The sequence below is a fragment of the Dipodomys spectabilis genome, unplaced genomic scaffold, assembly GCF_019054845.1.
Source record: "Dipodomys spectabilis isolate Male_0828 unplaced genomic scaffold, ASM1905484v1 ptg000108l, whole genome shotgun sequence".
NCBI lineage: Eukaryota > Metazoa > Chordata > Mammalia > Rodentia > Heteromyidae > Dipodomys > Dipodomys spectabilis.
Window position 1 is genome coordinate 11024445 of NW_024870785.1, and position 6005 is coordinate 11030449.

Here is a 6005-nt window from a genome sequence, read left to right on the forward strand (position 1 = left end):
CCTCTCCCAGCGAAATGTCTTTCTAGGCTACTAAAGCTATTTTTTTTTTTTTTAAAGAAATGGTCAAAAGTGTTTAACGGTTCCAAGATTTGAAATTCAGTAACAATAGAAATGAAGGCCACAGTTGTGTTTAAGGGCAGTGAACGAACTGTGAGCACCGAGGTATGCACGCAGCGTTGCTTGATATATAATACTTTTAAGACTTGGATTTCACAAAAACCGTTAAGATTTCTAGAACTTCATCTTGCAAAACAAACTCCGCCCCCTGGAAGCCACCTTTTTACTTTATTTCCAGGAGTTTGGTTGTATTAGAAGCCTCATAAACGAGGGATTAGAGGAAGCTGTCGGCCTCGGTCCCCACAGCCGTGCCCCCCAAGAAGGGCTCAGCACGCAGCCGCTGTCACACGCCACGCCAGCATCTCATGCTCCCACGGCTGGTGGGCACGGGTGGGGAGCCTGGGTGGCGGAGGCCCTCAGCTCATCTGCAGTGGGGGCTCCCACGTGCACCACAGAAACCCCCGAGTCAGTGCCGAGGATCAGCGTGGCCGCGCCACCAGCCACACGGGCACACTGAACACCACAGGTCCAGCGAGGTGCGTGACCGCAGCCAGCCAGCGAGCACAGCACGCGCAGCCGCCCAGACTGAGGGTCCAGGGACTTAGGGGTCAGGGAGACACAGATGCCAGCAGGGGCCGGAGGAGAGGAAATGCCAGGGGCCCAGCCCGGGAACTTGCCGTCACAGTATTGCAGCTGCCATCCTGTGTGTGGCACTGGGGTCCTCGGGGTCCTCTGTGCCATCGGGCCCTACAAAACACCCCCCAGCTGCTCAGAGCAACAAAGAAAATGCTGGGTTTTTCTTGGGGTTGGGGGGGGGACTTGTTTCTCTTTTTCTCAGGATCCTCTAAATTTTTTTGGCCAGCCTGGGCTGGAACTCGGCCTGGGTGCTGTCTCTGCTTTGAGCTGCCATCCTCAGATCTCAGTCTCCTGAGGAGCTAGCATTACAGGTGTGAGCACCGGTACCTGGCAAAATTGACTGTTTTTGGCAGTCCTGGGGCTTGAACTCAGGGTCACAGTGCCTCTTCCAGTTTTTTTCTGAGTGGTTTATTGGAGATAGCGTCTCACAGCCTTTCCTGCCTGAGCTGGCTTTTTTTTCTTGTGGTCATTCTATGTGAGCTACAACACCCCCCCCCACCCCACCCCCCACCCCCCACCCCGTCTTGGAGCTTGAACTCCAAGTTTGGGACTGTCCCTGAGCTGCTTCTGCTCACCGCGGTGAGCACTCTGCCATTTGAGTCACAGCACCACTTCCAGATTGTGTAGTTTATCAGAATTTCACGGAGCTTCCTGCTGGGGCTGGCTTTGGCTTTGAATAGTGACCCTCAGATCTCAAGCACCAGAATTAGGATTACAGGCTTACAGGCGTAAGCCATTGGCGCCCAGCTAATAGCCACCTTTTAATACTTCATTTTCCCTCTCCTCTCTGCAATGTTTCTATTGTCTGCCCACAAACTAAGGTATGTACTTTTGTCTTCCGATCTACAATCTTTCTTCATTGCCTTTAGCAAGTAGGTTGCCAGAGCCTACTTTTCTTTCTTTCTCTTCCTGGTTCACGTATCTTTGCCTGGCTCTTTTCTCATTCTCCTTCCTCTCAGTCAGGACCATCTTCTCCTCCCAACCTTTCTATAGCACACATCCAGTTCTTTTTTTTTGGGGGGGGGGGGGAAATCCGGTCGTGGGGCCTGAACTGTGGGCCTGGGCGCTGTCCCTCAGCTCTTCAGCTCAAGGCTAGCGCTCTACCATTTGAGCCACAGCGCCACTTCCGGCTTTTTTCTTATGTGGAATCAAACCCAGGGCCTCAGGAATGCAAGACAAGCGCTCTACCACTGAGCCACCTTCCCAGCCCTAGCACACATCCAGTTCTATTCATTGGTGGTGTCCAAATCTTTCCATTACCAGCTCAACAACTGGCTCCTTTATTCCAATATCTAAAGATAGTGGAGTGGTGACGGTGATTGTTTAATCTGGAATTACTTTCTTCTTATGATGATTGTCTATCAGCTGTGATTGCGTCTGCAGCTAATCCTCTTCCTGAGTGAAACAGGGCACCAGGCCCAATGTCTCGTAAGTTTGTAACTACCAAGCAATACCCTTAGCCCAGTGTCAGGAGAATCACACGGCAGCCTAGGCACTACCCAGTCATGCCTAGACACTGAGCACTTTAACTGAAATGACCCAGATTTAAAACTAACAACCAAAAACTGGGTTCAGTGTAGAAACAATATGGAAAAAAACCAAGGCAACGTGACTCCTCCAAACATCAACCATTTCCTTTTTCTTTGTTTCTGTGTGCTTGGTCTAGGGCTTGAACTCACTTTCAAAGCTGGCGCTCTACTATTTGAGCCACAGCTCCACTTCTGTTTTTTTTCAGTGGTTAACTGGACATGAGTCTCACAGACTTTCCTGCCCAGGCTGGCTTTGAACCATGATCCTCAGATGTCAGCCTCCTTAGTAGCTAGGATGACAGGCGTGACACATCAGCATCTGGCTAAGAGTCAATTTTATAATAAAGGTGTTGAATAGCAGTGAAGTAGAACTGAAAGAATTAACTGAAAAGAATAATCAGCAAAATCCAAGATGACATGTATAAACACCTGAATGGATTTAAAGAGAATACAAATAGCTAAATGAACTGAATACAAATAACTAGCTAAATGAAATAAGGGTCAAAAAATGTAAGCTGTAAAAATAAATTCAATAAAGGTACAGAAATTCTGAAAAATCAAAATTCTAGAACTGAAAACCCCCGAGCTCAAGTAAAACTAAGTTACAAGCTTTGCTAATAGGATGGAACAAGTTGAAAACAGAATGTCAAGGACTGAGGATAAAGCAGCAATGTTACTACACTCAGTGACAAATGGCTAGGAAAGTATAAGCAGAGCTGTGTGACCTCTGGTAGGTGTCTCAAGTCACCCACGAATCCTGGACAATGGAGGACTGGCACACTAACGGTGGAAAGCCAATGAAATAATAGCAGAAAATTGCTCCAGTCTTGAGAGAGTGGTCAGGAAGAGGTGGCTTTCCGAACACCAAACCGACATGATCACAAAAGAAACCCCCAGGACATTACAGTGAAAGCGCTCAACACAGGGAGAAAACCAACGCACCAGTGGTTCGTATCTGTAATGCTACTCAGGAGACCGACATCTGAAGGTCAAAGTCTGAAGCCAGCCTGCATCTGAAGGTCAAAGTCTGAAGCCAGCCTGTACAGACAAATGATGAGAGACTCATCACCATTTAAACAGCAAAAAGCTGGAAGTGGAGGTAAAGCCACCTCACGAATTACCATTACCTGGGCGACAGAAAAACCAGAACTAACCCATAGGGACGTGCATGTTACGGCCTCAGCCATGACTGAGGCTGTCCCGTTTCTGATTTTCCATTTGTTGAGTAGCCATAGCACGGGCACAGTGGGCTTCAACCTTTAAGGCTAAGTCAGTCTAAGTCAGTCACAGTGGTGCCTTGCACACAGAGGCTTCTGTTGGAGGAGTCTCCCAAGGGTACTGTTGAGCTAAGACACTCGGATCGCCCCGTGGCTTCAGAGCTGGCTAGCGTGTAGACGGGATGTGTGTGTGTGGCGACGCTGGTATTTACCAGCCTGCGGTGTTGATAAAAGTGTAACAGCTGGACACGTGTGACACACCCCTGTAATCCTGAGGAGGCTGAGATCTGAGGATCGGGGTTTGAAATCAGGCCAGGCAGGAAAGTCAGTAAGACTCTGATCTCCAGCAAAAAATCTGGAAGTGGAGCTGGGACTAGAGTGGCAGAGCGCCAGCCTTAAGCAAAAAAACAACAAAACTCAGGCACAGCTCCCCGGCCAGAGTTCAAGCCCCAGGACTGCGGTGCACACATGGGTAGAGCATGGATTCTTCTGGACAGCGCACGCAGCACTTGGTATGCGGGACAGCGGGTGAGCTGTGTCCGGCGCTGGGCAAGAGCACAGTGTTGTGCGGTGATGGCCACAGCTCCCTCCGCGTGTGACTGTCAACCATCCACGCGACCAGCCTGCACAGCTGGGGTGGTGCAGCTGCACAATGATGTTTGTTCAACAGCACCCCCCAAAGGCTCTGGCTCTCAGTACCCAGCCCATCATTAAGCAGACGTGTGACTACAATGCATGCTGGGACCTGGTGTCTGAGGAATGGAAGCAGACGCCATGAATCAAAGACAAAACAGAACCAAAACAAAAAACCGATCTTTGGCTTCCAGGTTCAACACCAGCTGCAAAGCACTGCTCCTTACAGAATTATTGTATTATTTTCAAGTACGGTTGTGGTTTTAAATCGGATGCTGTAGCACAGATTGATTGCGTAGAACACATCTGTCTCAGGTCACCAGGCTGGTCCGCCTCCAGCTCAACCTGTGTGTTCAAAACCAGTGCGCCTCTCCTCCCCCACTCCCGGCACGGCCGTGTGAACGGCCGGCCCCTGTGGACTTGCACTGGACTTAGCCACTTAGGAGCGATCGTCACTGAGCTCTCGCATCTGACCCAATAAAGAAAGGGGGGACCAGAGCGCGTGGCTCACGCCTGTAATCCTAGCTACACAGGGGGCTGAGAGCTGAGGATCGCGGTTCAAAGCCAGCCCGGGCAGGAAAGGCCATGAGACTCCTATCTCCAATAAACCACCAGAAAAGCCGAAGTGGCGCTGTGGCTCAAATGGTAGAGCACTCGCCTTGAGCTGAAGAGCTGAGGGACAGCGCCCAGGCCCAGAGTTCAAGCTCCTTGACCGACCAAAGAAAAGGGGACAGAAAGGGGCTGAACTCTGGGAGAAAGGAGCTCAGACACTCTGGCAGACAGGCAGAGGGACAGACCCATAGACACACACAGACAGACAGACAGACAGACAGACACACACACACACACACACACACACACACGATGGCATTATTACTCAGTTGTCAATCTTTGTGACTGAGCCTGAGTCTTTTTGTCTTTTTTTTTTTTTTCAGTCCTGGGGCTTGAACTCCCGCGGTCTTTGTGCTCCAGGCCAGTGCGCTAGCACTTTGAGCCACAGCTCCACTTCTGGTTCACTGGAGGTAAAAGTCTGATGGGGACTTCTCTGCCCGGGCTGGCTTCAAACTGCTATCCTCAGATCTCAGCCTCCTGAGTAGCTAGGATGACAGGTGTGAGCCACGGGTGCCTGGCTTGGTTTTTGTTTGTTGGGGTTTGGGTAACTGTGTTGTTTTTTGTATTTTTCTTTTTTGGTACTGGGAAGGTACCCAGGACACTTGCACTTGCTAGGCAAGTGCTTTGCCACTGAGCTACATCCCAGCCCTTATTTGTCTTTTGAGACAGCATTTCACCATGTAACCCAGGTTAGCCTTGAACTTGTGACCATCTTGTCAGTCTCTCAAGTGCTGAGATTACAAGGACTACTGGAACACCTGGTTCCAAGTTACTTTGAGCCACCTTCCCAGCGCCCCTCCTTTTTTTTTAAGTGCAGGTCTTGGGGCTTGAACTCGGGGCCTGGGCACTGTCCCTTAGTTTTTTCTTTTTTGCTCATCTACCACTTTAGCCACTTCCACTTCGGCCACAGCTCTACTTCCAGGTTTTTGCTGGGTAACTGGAGATAAAAGTCTCATGGACTTTCCTGCCTGGGCTGGCTTTGAATCCCAATCCTCAGATCTCAGCCTCCTGAGTGACTAGAATTACAGGCATGAGCCACCGCGCCCCACTCTAAGAAGTAACTGTAAGCTATGTATTAGTTGGAATTATTCCAATCCAGTTGGAACAATTTCTGAGCAGAACAATGTGTTGTGGAATTCTCATCCATTCAAACAGCACAGTGATTATCTCTTGCCAGAATATATACTGTAATATTATATATCAATTATACATTATACTGTAATTTCTATATCTATGTTGAACTGAGTACATTAAGATGGGGAGGGAAGGGGACTCTTTCTCTGAGCCTAGGCTGGCCTTTAACTTTCATTCCTCCTACCTT